The sequence below is a fragment of the Ranitomeya variabilis genome, chromosome 4 (assembly GCF_051348905.1).
Source record: "Ranitomeya variabilis isolate aRanVar5 chromosome 4, aRanVar5.hap1, whole genome shotgun sequence".
NCBI classification, from domain to species: domain Eukaryota; kingdom Metazoa; phylum Chordata; class Amphibia; order Anura; family Dendrobatidae; genus Ranitomeya; species Ranitomeya variabilis.
The window spans coordinates 324,930,032-324,946,983 of NC_135235.1; the positions used below are offsets into that span (position 1 = coordinate 324,930,032).

At 42.9% G+C, this 16,952-nt stretch overlaps 1 long non-coding RNA gene across 1 annotated transcript in view; it reads left to right on the plus strand.

Annotated features, from left to right (window-relative positions):
- Nucleotides 1-16,952, plus strand: part of LOC143768900 (uncharacterized) — a 67,962-nt gene that overhangs the window by 14,353 nt on the left and 36,657 nt on the right. The window contains exon 3 of the long non-coding RNA XR_013214108.1: nt 12,630-12,697. This is a non-coding gene — a long non-coding RNA (uncharacterized LOC143768900). The remainder of the gene's footprint in view (nt 1-12,629; nt 12,698-16,952) is intronic.

Sequence of the window (16,952 nt, forward strand, 5' to 3'; positions counted from 1 at the left end):
ATCCAGAGTGTTGGGTCTTGCGTCTCTCAACTTTCTCTTCACAATATCCCACAGATTCTCTATGGGGTTCAGGTCAGGAGAGTTGGCAGGCCAATTGAGCACAGTAATACCATGGTCAGTAAACCATTTACCAGTGGTTTTGGCACTGTGAGCAGGTGCCAGGAAGCATGAAGTGCTCCAAAATCTCCTGATAGCTAGCTGCATTGACCCTGCCCTTGATGAAACACAGTGGACCAACACCAGCAGCTGACATGGCACCCCACACCATCACTGACTGGGTACTTGACACTGGACTTCAGGCATTTTGGCATTTCCTTCTCCCCAGTCTTCCTCCAGACTCTGGCACCTTGATTTCCGAATGACATGCAAAATTTGCTTTCATCAGAAAAAAGTACTTGGGACCACTTAGCAACAGTCCAGTGCTGCTTCTCTGTAGCCCAGGTCAGGCGCTTCTGCCGCTGTTTCTGGTTCAAAAGTGGCTTTACCTGGGGAATGCGGCACCTGTAGCCCATTTCCTGCACACGCCTGTGCACGGTGGCTCTGGATGTTTCCACACCAGACTCAGTCCACTGCTTCCTCAGGTTCCCCAAGGTCTGGAATCGGTCCTTCTCCACAATCTTCCTCAGGGTCTGGTCACCTCTTCTCGTTGTACAGCGTTTTCTGCCACATTGTTTCCTTCCAACAGACTTACCATTGAGGTGCCTTGATACAGCACTCTGGGAACAGCCTATTTGTTGAGAAATTTCTTTCTGGGTCTTACCCTCTTGCTTGAGGGTGTCAATGATGGCCTTCTTGACATCTGTCAGGTCACTAGTCTTACCCATGATGGGAAATCTGATAAAAACATAAAACACAAATATTTCATCTAAACAACAGCTATTATGTGTTCAGGGTCAATATTTCCATATACAAAATGCAAAAAATATTCTTCTATTCCTTTTTCCATATTAGGATGTTGTCATATGCAGTATTATGAAGAGTAAACCCTATGTAGTTAAGGCTGAGCAAGCCAAACTGACCAACTAACCCATTGTTGGAATTCATTTATTAATGAAAGAGAGAAATTCTAATCCAATTATGTTGTTGATCTAATCAAATTGGAACGCTGTGAAAAGTACAGCATGGAAATGTATAGTATGAAATTATATTACCTAGGGACAGTGCTGCCACAAGAAATGTTGGAGATGTGCATGACACACTTATATTGTATGACTCAGATTTCATAGGATCAGTTCAGACTCAGTGTGTTTTCTTATGTTTGCTTTATACACCTGAAGATTTTTCAGAGTACATATGGTAAATGTATCCAAAGACTCCATTGTACCAAGTGACCAGAGTGCAAGGGTATTAATTTGCTGTTATATTTGTAATACCATATTTTTCACTTTGTAAGAAGCACTTTTTTTCCCCCAAAGTTGGGGGGGAAATGGGGGATGCGTCTTACAAAGCGGATATGCCTTACTGATACTGTGGGTGTAGGCCACAGGCTGGGATGAGGGGGTGTCCGGTGTTGTGAATTTGCTTTTTGGCTCCCTCTAGTGGTTACTAGTGATTTGACTCTGGGTTGTCAGTCATCCCTTGTATGCTCACCTGGGCCGTTAGTTCAGGGGTGTTGCTATATAAGCTCCCTGGACCTTCAGTTCAATGCCTGGCAACGTTGTAATCAGAGCTAATCTGTTGTGCTCTTGTCTACTGATCCTGGTTCCTGCTACATTAAGCTAAGTCTGCTTTCTTGCTTTTTGCTATTTGTTTTTGTTTGCATTTTTGTCCAGCTTGTACATAATCTGTATCCTAAACTTGCTGGAAGCTCTAGGGAGGCTGGAGTTCTCCCCCCGGGCCGTTAGACGGTTCGGGGGTTCTTGAATTTCCAGTGTGGAATTTTGATAGGGTTTTTGTTGACCATATAAGTTATCTTACTACATTCTGCTATTAGTAAGTGGGCCTCTCTTTGCTAAACCTAGTTCATCTCTGTGTTTGTCATTTCCTCTTACCTCACCGTTATTATTTGTGGGGGGCTTGTATCCAACTTTTGGGGTCTATTATCTGGAGGCAAGAGAGGTCTTTGTTTTCCTCTTCTAGGGGTAGTTAGTCCTCCGGCTGGCGCGAGACATCTAGCGACCAACGTAGGCATGTTCCCCGGCTACTTCTAGTGTTGGCGTTAGGAGTAGATATATGGTCAACCCAGTTACCACTGCCCTATGAGCTGGATTTTTGTACTTCGCAGACTTACTTGTTCCTCTGAGACCCTCGCCATTGGGGTCATAACAGTCCGGGTGTCTCCGGGTGCTGGCCAGTGCTGCGGGTGACTCCGGTGCCCAGCGGTGCTGCGTGGGTGTCCGGCGCTGCCCAGAGCTCTGCCGACATTTTGCGACAGGCCAGAGCTCCGATAATTCCACGGTTCTCTGTGTTTGTGTGGTGGACTCCAGAAATATGGCCACCGCCGGGGGCGGCACATGCACAGATGGTGATATCGGGACCAAGATCTCGAGAGATGAGATTTCAACGCTAATATCTCATCTCTTGAGATCTTGGTCCCGAGATCACCATCTGTGTTGTGAATTCCGTTCTCGGACTCCCTCCTGTGGTCATGAATGGTACTTTGGTTGGTTCTGCTCTTGGACTCCCTCTGGTGGCTTCGAGCGGAACTGCTGGTCACTGAGGTTGGCTTTATCAGCTGCTCTCGTTTATTGCTATGCTGCTTCCCTATTTAACTCCACTCAGATCGTTACTTCATGCCAGCTGTCATTGTTTCAGTATTGGTTCAGATCTCTCTTGGACTTCTCTGAGGACCTGTCTACTCCAGCAGAAGCTAAGTCTTTGCTAGTTCATTTGTTGTTACTGCTAATTTCTACTCCAGCTTGCTATCATGATATTCCCTTGCTAGCTGGAAGCTCTGGGGTGCAGAGTGGCACCTCCACACCGTGAGTCGGTGTGGGGAGTCTTTTTGCTTACTCTGCGTGTTTTTTTGTAGTCTTTTGTGCTGACCGCATAGTTCCCTTTTCTATCCTCTGACTATTTAGTGAAATCTGGCCTCCTTTGCTAAAACCTGTTTCATTCCTGTGTTTGTGACTTTCCTCTTAACTCACAGTCAATATATGTGGGGGTCTGCCTTTACCTTTGGGGAATTTCTCTGAGGCAAGGTAAGGCTTCTATTTCTATCTTTAGGTGTAGTTAGCTCTTAGGCTGTGAAGAGGCATCTAGGGAGAGTTAGGTACGCTCCTGTTATGATTCCAGTGGCTTAGGATCACAAATCTAACCAGCTAAGTCAGAGAAAATAGGACAAGCTCTGGGGATGTGGTAACTGGACTGACCGCAAAACCTGATCCTAACCAAACACACTAAAGGTAGCCGTGGAACGTTTCCTGAAATCCTAGATGTCTCTTCACGGCCTGAGAAACTGACTACCCCTAGAGATAAAGTAAGACCTCACTTGCCTCAGAGAAATAACCCCAAATAACCCCCTTGAGGAGGGGTCACCGAACCCTCATCAAGACTCTCACAAATAATAACGGTGAGTTAAGAGGAAAAGACAAACGCAGAGATGAAACAGGTTAAGCAAATGAGGCCCGCTAACACTAGATAGCAGAAAATAGCAAGGGATCTGTGCGGTCAGTAAAAAACCCTATCCAAAAATATCCACGCAGAGAATGCGAGAACCCCCACACCAACTAACGATGTGGGGGGAGCAACTCAGCACCCCAGAGCTACCAGCAAGCAGAGAAATCACATATTAGCAAGCTGGACAAAACTCATAATATTCTAGGAAACATATTGAACATAGATGAGCAAGAATAAGCAAACAGAACTTAGCTTCTCACGGAGAGACTGATTACGGATGTAGACAGAAGCAATCAGAATAGCACTGAATACAAAGACAGCAGGCATAGACTGAGAGTCCAAGTGAGCTTAAATAGAAAACCAGCCCACAGATAACGAGACAGCTGATGCCAGTCACAAACCTGCAGAAAGACAGCACTCACACAGTACCACTTGTGACCACAAGAGGGAGCCCAGAAATAGAGTTCACAACAGTAGGCCTTGCTGGCTCTCTCTCAGGGCCAGGATGAAGCTGAGGTGTATTGTCAAAAATTTCTGAAATGGTCGGTGCTTACTCAATGGCTTTGGCCATTCAGATTGATCGGCGTTTGCTGGAGCGCAAATCTGCGCACCATCTGGCGGTGTTTTCTGAACAGAGACCTGAGTCTATGCAATGTGACCGAATTCAGACCAGAATTGAGCGGCAAAATCATAGACGTCAAAATGGGTTGTGCTTTTACTGTGGTGATTCAGCTCATGTTATCTCAGCATGCTCTAAGCGCGTAAAAAAGATCGCTAAATCTGTCACCGTTGGTACTATACAGCCTAAATTAATTTTGTCTGTTACTTTAATTTGTTCTTTGTCATCCTACTCGGTTATGGCTTTTGTGGATTCAGGTGCTGCCCTGAACCTGATGGATTTGTCGTTTGCCAGGCGCTGTGGTTTTGTCCTGGAGCCTTTGGAATTCCCTATTCCACTGAGGGGTATTGATGCTACACCATTGGCTGAGAATAAGCCTCAGTATTGGACTAAAGTGACCATGTACATGACTCCTGTGCATCAGGAGGTGATTCGCTTTCTTGTGCTGCATAATCTGCATGATGTTGTCGTTTTGGGTCTGCCATGGCTGCAGGCCCATAATCCAGTTCTGGATTGGAATGCTATGTCTGTTTCAAGTTGGGGTTGCCAGGGGATTCATGGCGATGCTCCTTTGGTGTCAATTCCACTCCTTCTGAGATCCCTGAGTTTTTGTCGGACTACCAGGATGTATTTGATGAGCCCAGATCCGGTGCCCTGCCTCCTCACAGGGATTGTGATTGTGCTATAAATTTGATTCCTGGTAGTAAGTTCCCTAAGGGACGACTTTTTAATTTGTCTATACGAGAACATGCCTCAATGCGGAGTTATATAAAGGAGTCTTTAGAGAAGGGACATATTCGCCCGTCCTCCTCCCCTCTTGGTGCAGGATTCTTTTTTGTGGCCAAGAAGGATGGTTCTCTGAGACCTTGTATAGATTATCATCTTCTAAATAAAATCACGGTCAAATTTCAGTATCCTTTGCCATTATTATCTGATCTGTTTGCTCGGATTAAGGGGTCCAGTTGGTTCACCAAGATAGATCTTCGTGGTGCGTATAACCTTGTGCGTATTAAGCAGGGGGATGAATGGAAAACAGTACCCCCCCCCTTGAGGAGGGGTCACCGAACCCTCATCAAGACCCCCACAAATAATAACGGTGAGTTAAGAGGAAAAGACAAACGCAGAGATGAAACAGGTTAAGCAAATGAGGCCCGCTAACACTAGATAGCAGAAAACAGCAAGGGATCTGTGCGGTCAGTAAAAAACCCTATCCAAAAATATCCACGCAGAGAATGCGAGAACCCCCACACCAACTAACGATGTGGGGGGAGCAACTCAGCACCCCAGAGCTACCAGCAAGCAGAGAAATCACATATTAGCAAGCTGGACAAAACTCATAATATTCTAGGAAACATATTGAACATAGATGAGCAAGAATAAGCAAACAGAACTTAGCTTCTCACGGAGAGACTGATTACGGATGTAGACAGGAGCAATCAGAATAGCACTGAATACAAAGACAGCAGGCATAGACTGAGAGTCCAAGTGAGCTTAAATAGAAAACCAGCCCACAGATAATGAGACAGCTGATGCCATTCACAAACCTGCAGAAAGACAGCACTCACACAGTACCACTTGTGACCACAAGAGGGAGCCCAGAAATAGAGTTCACAACACGCTCCACGGCTATTTCTAGTGTGTGTGTGATAGGAGTAGGGTTTGCGGTCAGCAGAGTTCCCACTTACCCAGAGCTAGTCCCGATTTTGAATTTACTCATCAGGTCATTCCGGGTGCTCCTAACCACCAGGTCCATAACACATCTGCTCATGCGCCATCCCCGGTGGCGGTCATATTCCTGGAGTCCACCGCACATGCACAGGGAACTGTGGAATTACCAGGGCTGTGGCCTGTCGTAAAATGTTGGCAGAGACCCAGGCAGCGTCAAACACCCACCCAGCATGGCTGGGATCCAGAGACACCCGCAGCACCGGCCAGCAACCGACGGGCACCCGGAGACACCCGGCAGCAGCTCGGACATGCACCAGCACAGGACATGCACCAGCACAAGACACCCGCACCAGCGCGCCACACATTGGAGCTCCCCTTCATCCTAGCCTGTGGCCTGCAGCATCACCCCACTCCTGCCTTCTCCAGCAGCGACCCTGGAACCCCGCTTCACCACACCCACCACCCCAGTAAGCAACAAGATGCATGGATTATTAGAAGCACCACCATTTTATTAAAACATTTTTTTTCTTATTTTTCTCCTTAAAATTTGGGGTGTGTCTTATAATCTGGAGCGTCTTATAATTCGAAAAATACAATACATAACTTTGATAAGTTTTTTTTTTGCAATGAGCCAATATCACAAATGAACAGCTGTATGCCTTTACAATGCCATATGTCAGAAGTTTACATTGGGGTTATATATTAAGAAAATTCCTTGGACAGAATAAAAAATAACCAATGTGACCAGTGTCTTGATCCTGTCCTGAGTTTGCTTTCAGCTGTCTTTTCTCTGGACTGGCTATGCGGGAGTCAATCCTCTCTGCCTCCTTTTGAAGCTGGCTGGGGTATTTCAGTCCTCTGTAGCCTGCTGGTCAGTGTCAGCTATAGTTCATGCTTCCTGGCTAGAGTCCCTGACCTGTATACCTTAGTGCTCCTTATGCCTCAGACTGTCTGTACTTGTGTATGACTTGACCTGATCTCTGGACTCCGCCCCTTGTTTTTCGTCTCTGATACCACACTCCCCGACTGGCTTGTACCCCGACTTCATCTTACATATCATGTTTTTGTTACCACGTTCCCAGTAGGCTCTGACTTCTTGCTTGTCCCTGACTACGTGCTTTGCTGTTATCTTTGGTACTTTGGCTCCTGACAGTTTTGAATTCGGCTTGTCTGACTACTCTTTTGCTACCTGTTACACCTGTGATGTTGCTCAGTGTGGCTGCGCTCTGTGCACAACCTCTCTTCCCTCACCAGCACCCCCTGGTGGAGGTTGCAGTATGCTGCACTGCAGCAGCACATTTCATTATAGCTGACCACACATTTAAAGGGGATTTTTGCTTTTTTTTCTCTAGGCATGGATACACTTTGTAACCTGGTGGATCAAGTGTCCAGTTTGACAAAGATGGGTTGGATTTTTCAGTGAAACATTGGGCCCTTGTCACGTCTCACACTCACAAAAAAAACTGATGGAGACTGTTAAGACCATGCAGGATCCACCTCCCATGCTGTTAGCCGACCTGGTAAGTCAGAAGATGTTATTTTGCACTCTCCCTAACCCTTGGTTAAGCTTCCTGACACCTTTTCTAGTGGAAAAGATACATTTTGTACATTCAGGGAGAGTTGTAAGTAATTGTTTTCCCTTAGACCTTGAGCGTCTGGGAATGAGACTCAGCGGGTAGGAATAATTATATCCTTACTTAGGGAGGGTCACCAATCTTGAGCTTTTTCCCTGCCACCACTGCTCCTGAGCGGATGTCAGTAGATAGGTTCTTTGAGGCCCATTACTTATCTAAGATGAATTGGACTTTGTCAGATTGGCAGAGGACACTATTATGGGTCTGGTTCAGGAGAAGCATTCAGCCGAGTGGTACAGCTCCGAGTTCAGTCAATGGTCTACTGAAGTGTCCTGAGATGTCTGTTCAGGTGTGGACTGGCGGATTACCTGAAGGATGCTCTGGCTTTCCATACATCTCCCAGATCATTGGAGGAAGCTATGACTCAGGCTATCCACATGGAATGGACGCTATGGGAGAGAGGTGTTGCACAGAGAGAGGTTCCATTGCTCTCTGCTGGTCCTGTCGTTTTGCCTCTGTCTAAACCTATGGAAGTGGGTGCCGCCAATCTTGAGGAGAAGGAGAGGAGACAACGGCATGAAGCAAAGTTGTGTTTCTTCTGCAGAGATCCCGGACATTGGAAAAAAGACTGCTCCTCCTGTCCACTAACCAACAAGCGGCTGAGTCTGGGTGATTGTCGTGATAGTCACCCAGACTCTCAGGTACCTTTTTTCATTTTCAAAAATTTTGTTGAACGTGGAACTTTGCTGTGGGAGTGGCTTTGTGTCCATTTCTGCCTTCTTGGATTGTGGGTCGTCCATGAACGTTATTAACTCTGACTTGGTGTCCAGGTGTAAGTTAGGGAAAGTTAGGCTGGAGACTCGTATTCATGTTGTTGCCATTGACAAAATACCACTGGCTAAGAATGTCATCAAAATGGTTTCAGAGGAGTTTCTCTTTAAAGTGAGTTCCTTGCACCAGGAATGCATTTCACGTTTTGTTATGGACAATCTGCCTGCGGGACTGGTGTTGGGGTTCCCCTGATTGCAATTACATAATCCTGTGATAAACTGGGAATCTCGGGACATTGTTAAATGGTGTTCCAATCGTTCTAAGAGATGTCTTGTTACTGTATCTGTGTCATCCACCAGTCTGGAGGGTATTCCGGAGTACCTGAAGGACTTTGAAGATGTGTTCTCCGAAAAGGAAGCTAAGGTTCTGCCACCACACCTCCCATTCGATTGTGCTGTTTATCTTGTTCCCGGTGCCAAATTGCCCAAAGCCTGTCTGTATAATCTCTCTACCCCTGAGTGAGCCGCTATGAAGGAGTATATCTCTGATAGCCTCCGTAAAGGGCACATTTGGCCATCTTTCTCTCCTGTGGCTGTGGGGTTCTTTTTTCTTGTGAAGAAAAAGGATGGTGGTTTAAGCCCATGCCTCGATTTTCAAGAACTTAATAAAATCACCAAAAGAAACATTTATCCCCTCCCACTTATATCCGATTTGTACAATAAAGTGTCAGGGGCCAGGTGGTCCTCTAAATTGGACCTCAGGGGGGCACATAATCTCATCCGTATGTGGGAGGGGGATGAGTGGAAAACTGCATTTCTCACCTCTGAGGGTCTGTATGAGAATTTGGATATGCCCTTTGGCCTGACTAACGTGCCAGCAGTATTTCAGAAATTCATGAACTATGTTTTCTCAGATTTTATTGGGCATTTCATGGTTATTTATTTGGATGACATCCTCATATATTCTTCTGACAAACAGAATCACTTGGGCCACCTCTGTGCAGTTCTTCTGAGGCTCAGGGAGAACTCACTGTTTGCAAAACAAGAGAAGTGTTCATTTTTTGCTCAGGAATTGTCCTTTTTAGGGGTCATTTTGTCCGCTAAGGGGTTTCGTATGGACACTAGGAAGGTACAGGCTATTGTGGATTGGGTGCAACCCAGAGACCTCAAGGTACTTCAGCTTTTTTTGGGTTTCGCCAATTATTATAGAAAATTCATTAAGGGGTTTTCTCAGGTGGTCAAACCCCTCACGGATTTAACTCATTAGGGGGCTGATCTCAAAAACTGGTCAGCTTCAGCTTTGGCGGCATTTTCTTCTTTGAAGAACTGTTTCAGGACTGCTCCTGTACTGGTTCAACCTGATTTGTCTAAACCATTTATTGTAGAGGTGGATGCCTCGGAGGTGGGAGTGGGGGCTTTGTTGTCCCAGGGGCCCACCACATTGACTAACTTAAGACCTTGTGCCTTCTTTTCGAGAAAATTTTCCTCTGCTGAGAGGAATTGTAATGTGGGTAACTGGACGTTATTGGCTATTAAATTGACATTTGAAGAATGGAGGCATTTTCTGGAGGGGGCTGCCCATCATATCACTGTCATTATGGATCACAAGAATCTGTCTTGCATCGAATCTTCCAAACGTTTGACCAGAGATAGGCAAGGGGGTCACTTTTTTTCCCAATTTCAGTTTTCTATTACTTTCAGACCAGGGTCCAAGAATGTGAAACCTGATGCTTTATCTCGTAGCCTGGATACAGTTTCACCTCCTGAACCTCCTTCCTCCATTCTTCAGCGCGCAGTGATGGTGGCTGTAGTGTCCTCGGCATTGGAACAAGAGATTCATGAGGCCCAATCTCTAGCTCCTTTGTCCATACCTGATAATAAGTTCTTTGTTCCTGTCCAGTATCAGTTAAGGGTGCTTCAGGTGTTCCATGACTCAGCTCTGAGTGGGCATCCTGGAATCTCATCCATTTGTAAAGCCATCACTAGGCAGTTTTGGTAGCCTTTGCTTGCTTCTGATGTCATTGTTTTTTGTGTCTTCCTGTGAAACTTGTGCTTGAGCTAAAACCTCCCTTAACCAGTCGGCTGGGGAATTGGTGCCACTGCCAATTCCAGATAGACCGTGGACTCATCTGTCCATGGATTTTATCACCGATCTTCCCCCTCTAATGGCAAAACCATGATCTGGTAGTTATTGATAGGTTCAGTAAACAGGTACATTTTGTACCTTTGGCCGGCCTCCCTAATGTTGAGACTCTATCACAACTATTCATTGAGCATGTGGTCCGATTGCATGGTGTGCCTGTCAGTGTGGTGTGTGAATTTGTGGCAAAATTCTGGAGGGCCTTTTGTAAAAGGCTGGGTATCAGTCTGACCTTTTCATAGGCATACCATCCTGAGACCAATGGTCAGACTGAAAGGACTAATCAGTCTTTGGAGCAGATATTGCTATGTCTTGCTACATCCAGATAGGATGATTGGTGCTCTGCAGTACCCATAGCGAAATTTGCTTTCAATAATCGTGTCAATCAGTCCACTGGTACGTCCCCGTTCTTCTGCTACTATGGGTTTCACCCTCACTTTGGTGAGTTTTCCTGGCTGGATTCAGAGTGTCCAGGGGCTGATTTGGCCTTTCTTTGGTTGGGGAGATATGGATGGAGGTTTAGAGAAACATTGGGGAGGCTCAGGGCAAGTATACATATTTTGTTGATAAACGGCGTTCTGTCGGGCTGATTTACCAGGTGGGGGGATAAGGTATGGTTATCCACTAAGAATGCTAGATTGAGGATTCCCTCTGCTAAGTTGGGTCCCAAGTTTATTGTCCCTTATGAAATTTTTAGAGGTGGTTAATCCTGTGGCCTTTCGCTTGTGCTTGCCTCCGTCGTTGCAGATCCCTAATGCAATGTGACACCTGTGCTGCTGCTCAGTGTTGCTATGCTGTGTGCGCAACCTCTCTTCACTCACCAGCACCCCCTGGTGGAGGTTGCACTATACTGCACTGCAGCAGCACATTACAACCAGATGGGCCTTGTGCATTCAGCGCTAGATACAAATCAAGAGCACAATTTTTAACAAATAAAAAATGTCCAATTGTGTGTAAAACAATGCATATTATGCCCAGCATCAGGGTCAACAACAATTTGAAACAGTGACTTATAAACTTACATAGAGAAATATTTCTAGATTGATAAAATCAACATAAAGTGAAGTTTTAAGCAATAGAAATGTAAAGGCTTTACCATACAGTTGATGGGATCTAAAGAAAGGGTTTGAGAACAGCATGATCTACTGTATATATTACATAATTAGCATATTGCATCCTGTTCATTTGCTCTACGATGGTTAACAATATGTATTCATGTATTCTGCTAGCTTTGAAGGGGTTTCCAGGCAGAAAAATGATCTGTTGTCCATGTAATGAGTCCCAAAATAACTTCTGTTATTTATTTTTTAACTCCCCTTTAGCGGCATTGAAGCCATCCTCATTGTTTGTTTTGCTTATATCCTGAACTTCTTGCCAGCTCTCCCTCTGTGTTTCTACACTACTTGTCCCAGAAGGCAGAGCTGTATCTGTCCACAGCTCACACACTCACACAGTCTATGCCCACCTACTCCATCTACAGAGCATCATCACAATCCCAAGATGGCTAAGTTACTGCACACACCATTTCCACTTCCTAACATTCTTCCCACTTCGCCTAGTATGTGCTATCCTGAAACTCCCCTGCAGTCAATAATGTTCTATGTACTGGCATTGGCTCCTCAGAGGCTCAGTGTACTGTAAGGGAGTAATCCAGAACTCTTGAAGGCCTGTCCATCCCCTCTGGCTATAACCACCAGCAAATAAGACTACTTGTTCTGAGTGGAGTTTGCAATGTCCACTCCCTTCTTTTCCCTCTCCCTGCGCATCTCTACAGTTACTGCCAACTTGCCGAGGATCACAGGCGGTGCCAATGACAAAACTATTTAGTGCTCACTGCACAGCTGAACAGCAGATGAGAAATCTCTTTACTCTGTGCTTTGAACTTACTTTAGCAGTAACTTAGGATCTGGAAGTCACATCATCATGGTTTCTCAGGAACAGGTGCAGAACTTAATGAGCAAATTAAATTATAGTATTTTACAACCCCTTCTGAATTGCTGTAGTTACCCCCATGCAAAATGAAAAAAATATATTAAGAAAAAAGTTCCCACGCAGGTCCAACATAGTCCAACAATTCCTACGCTGCTCCCCAAATGATGAGTGGTGATGACAGTACTCGGCAACTGTGAAGAGCGGTGATGTCAGTAACGTTACTGCTGTTCACCATCGCCTGGGCCTGATTCGGGAAATGTTGCAGACTTCACTGGACTTTATCGGAGCTGCATGGGAACTTTTTTTTTATAAATTTGTGAATTGGGGACAGCGTCTTGTTTTTACTCCTCTCTTTTTATATTTTTCAGGTTTTCATTTGTGGACTACATCGGATTTTCTGGACTACATCGGACCTGCATTTTTTTTAAATGGATTGGTGAGCCAGGAAAAGTGTGGGGAGTTTTTATTCAGTATGTAAACTATTTGTTGAGTGTTTTTTATTACTGGGCTAGTAGTAGGCGTGTCTGATAGATTCATCTCCATTACTAACTCCAGAGCATGATGCCAGCTGTGATTTTTGACAAATCAATTCAAAACTGATATCAACCAGAATTGAATACACAAAAGAGAATGGAGCTTACAACCACCAATCACATCATATTAATAAAAAATATTTTAATAGAAAAAGTTTTAAAACAGACAATCAGTCACATATTTCACAAAGCAATTATAAGAGCAGAGACATTTGAATATGGTTACAGGTCAAGGACACCGGCCCCCCGAGGAAGCTGTTAGTGTAATGCGCATGGGGCACATCATGGACATAGACATGGGTAATAACTCCTAATGGAAAACATTGATTGTTCTAGTGGTCACAGACCCTTAAAAACTTATTTTATTTTACCTGAGTCAATGGGGAGTTTCCAATACCTTTCATTATGGTTGTAATAACCTTGTGCACTGACACTTTGTAAAAAAAAATTCTTCTTTAAAGGGTTCTACTTTATTTATGAGTATTCTGTCCCATGCTTAGGTGTTTGTGATGTGACACCTGTTTTTGGGTGTACCTGTAACCATATTCAAATTTCTTTGTTCTTATAATTGCTTTGTAAAATATGTGACTGATGGTCTTTTTTAAATATTTTCTATTAACATATTTTTTATTATTATGATGTGATTGGTGGTTGTAAGGTCCATTCTCTTTGGAGTATTCAATTTAAGTGGGGAGCTCCACTGGGTATGGGCAAGTCTAGGATGTTGGTGTAATATGCTATCTGTGTCTGAGATCTTGCATCTTGATATCAATCAGAAGCCCCATTACTCCTATTGCCACCACACAAGAGCTATCTATCTATCTATCTATCTATCTATCTATCTATCTATCTATCTATCTATCTATCTATCATCTATCCATCTCTAGTTTTTCACATCTTTAACACTTACACACCTGTAATTTCTATTCTGTATTTTATTCTGGTACATGTCACAAGGATGCATGTCTGCATGTGTGCGGTACGTATTGTCATCTGTGGTGCTGTAAAAAAATGGACATGTCTACATGTGGGTCACACAGACACATGTGATTCAGACCACAGAATATAATGGGTGTGCGTGTGTACGTTTCTCCAGTACATATGAGAATGGATGCCACACATGCCGGAAACTTGGACGTGTGACGAGGGCCTTATATGGAGTTGGTCCTTCATTTAATGTTGAAATAGATACCACTCTTGTATGAAGGCTTTCCACAAGACTTTGGAGTGAGTCTGTCAGAATTTTTGTTCACTCATTGAGAAGAGCATTTATTAGGTTAGACACTTATATTGGAGAATAGGGACTGGCTTGCAATTTCCTTTATAATTCAATTCAAAGGTTTGGATGGGGTTGAGATTAGGGTTTTTTGTTGCCAGTCAAGTACTTCCACACTAAACTCACCTAACCATGACTTTATGGATTTTGCTTTGCACACTGGATCACAGCCATGATCAAACAGAACAGGGCCTTCCTTAAACAGTTCCCACTAAGTTGTTAAAATTGTCTAAAATGTTTTTGCATGCTGAAGCATTAATATGTTGCTTCACTGGAACTAGGAGGTCTGTGTCAACACTTGAAAAGCAACCTATAGCATTATATTATCCCTTCTTCACCAAACTTCACAGGTGGCCCAATGCAGTCGGGTAAGTAACGTTCTTCTTGCATTCACAAATCCCAAACTCATCTATCAGGTTGCCAAATAGAAACTGTGATTCGTCACCCAACAAAACATGTTTCCACTGCTCCAGAGTCCAAAGCTCCCACTTTTTGGAACTATTGATCACTGAACATTTAGGAGGGAAGACATTTCATAAACTGACTGGTTGAAATGGTGAAATCCTATTACAGTAGCTTGGTAAAATTGAGTGAGCTCTTTAACCTAACCAGTTATTTCTCAAATGTCTATAAAAGCAGACTGCTTGACTATATAGACATGTGAAAATGGGACTGAATGCAAAATCTGAATTCAATGATTTAGCGATGTGCCTCGGTTCTTTTGTCCATATAGTGCACTTCTGTCTAATATTGAAAACAGTTTTTATGCAATCTACTGCTATTCTTAACTTCTGAGTGATTGAGAAAATGGCAACGATGGGAAATTGTGTTACATTAATAACCATTAAATGATTTAGTGTAAAAACAAAGCCTGGCACAGGACTAAGAAAAACTCTTCCTAGCTGTGTGTGTTCAGTCATCGCACTCTGGCACTGGAACTGGGCAGAGTTTTTTCAGGTTGTATCCTGCATTGCTAATTGATAAAAAACAGCTGTTGTTTCATTTTTGCCAGAAGCCAAAGAGCAGATTTACACTAGAACTACTGACAGGAAATAAAAGAAACAAAAAGATAGCATTCATGATGATGTTCTTTCTATTACTCTCTGATTGATTGTCCTTCCAGAGAATCATAAACTAGGGTGGACTCGAACACTTTGTGAAATGATCTACAAACAAGTAACACTGTAAGAGCATTTGGCACTCAAGCCATGGATTAGATAGAAAACACTAACATTTGAAGCAGTGTCTGTGAACATCGCCATCTGTCAGAGATTTTTTGATGGAATGATGGAAATAGGGCAGCTGGCTGAACGGATCATTTCTCTTAAAAATGAAGATGCTTCGATTTGTTTCTACAAGCTCCAGCTGCTGCAGCAATTGTGAAAAAAAAATCCTATCTTAAATTTGAAAGTGGCACTAAGTGACACAGAGGAACTTTGGGAAATGTTCAATAAAGCAGAAATAAGTGGCTGACAGAATGGCAAGTTGGAGTGTAGCAATTTTGCATTTCTGGTTGTTTGAAGGTATCATTAAGACAAGAGTCTGGGAGCTTCATAGCAATAAAAAAATAGGCACTTTAAGTGAGATGTCACATGAATGCTCTCTAAACATTGTCTAAGGATGAAATATGGCTTGGCATTGTGAGCAAAATGATATATGACAATGTATTGAGATATATTAAGGTTGACTGGACGTTTGCTGGGCAATTTCCGCTCCTCAATTATAAGCATCTAAAATGAAAAATGAAGCAGTACAATCTTGTGGCTGTGACACTGGCAAAGGGCATTGATTCATCCAGACTTTTTAGCTTCTGTGCAATAAAGTAGATACATACACTGGTTAGGCTTCATTAAAATAACATTATTCTTAGTAAAATGTCAGCTTGTTTTATAATACTATATTTCCCATAACATGTAATACAGAATGTACTGTGAAAATAACAATGCTCCTATAATTCGCAGCTTTTAATGTTTTTTTATACTTCTGCATAATTTTTATAGTACAAGGATTAAAGATATATAATATTTTATCTTTTTTTTTAAAGAAAATGCAAATGAAATGGTATTACACTGCTACAAGCAAATCAAACTGATCTGCAAAAAAAGTGAAAGTAGCCAAGTCACAAATAAGAGTAGGCAATTGGAAATCATAAAAAAAATTTAATAAAAAGAGCATAATCAATTAACTTACTAAAGGGGTCAGTCTTAAGCTACAAGTTTGCAGTCCCTTTATATGACTGCAGACTTTTGAATCCTCACATCACGTGCACTGCTCACTGTGACGATTCTCCGGTTTTGGTGAGCATTGAGCGAAGCCGCGCACTTCTAGACAGCACATGACCCCATGTATGCAAATCGCATGTTTGTGGTCACACGCCTGCCACATTGGAGAATCCTCACAGTCCTCTTTGCACGGGATGTTAGGATTCATGAGTCTGAGTCACAGACTTATATATCTCAAGGTAAGACAACTGCATTAAGCATTGAGTATTTTTTTGTTTTTTCTTTCATTTTTCCCTCTGTTTCATTCAAGAGCTGTAACTTTTTTTTTACTGTTGACAAAGGCATAGCAGGCTTGTTTTTTGTGGGACTAGTTTAAATTTTTAATGACACTCGATTTTACACAAATATACAGGGTGGGCCATATATATAAATGGCCCACCCTATATATATATATATATATATATATATATATATATATATATATATATATATATATATATATATATATATATATATATATATATATACTGTATATATATAGTTTTATGTATATATGTAGTTTTATGTATATATATATATATATATATATATATATATATATAGTTTTATATATATACATACACACACACACTTTAAAAAAAAAAAAAAGTGGACACAATC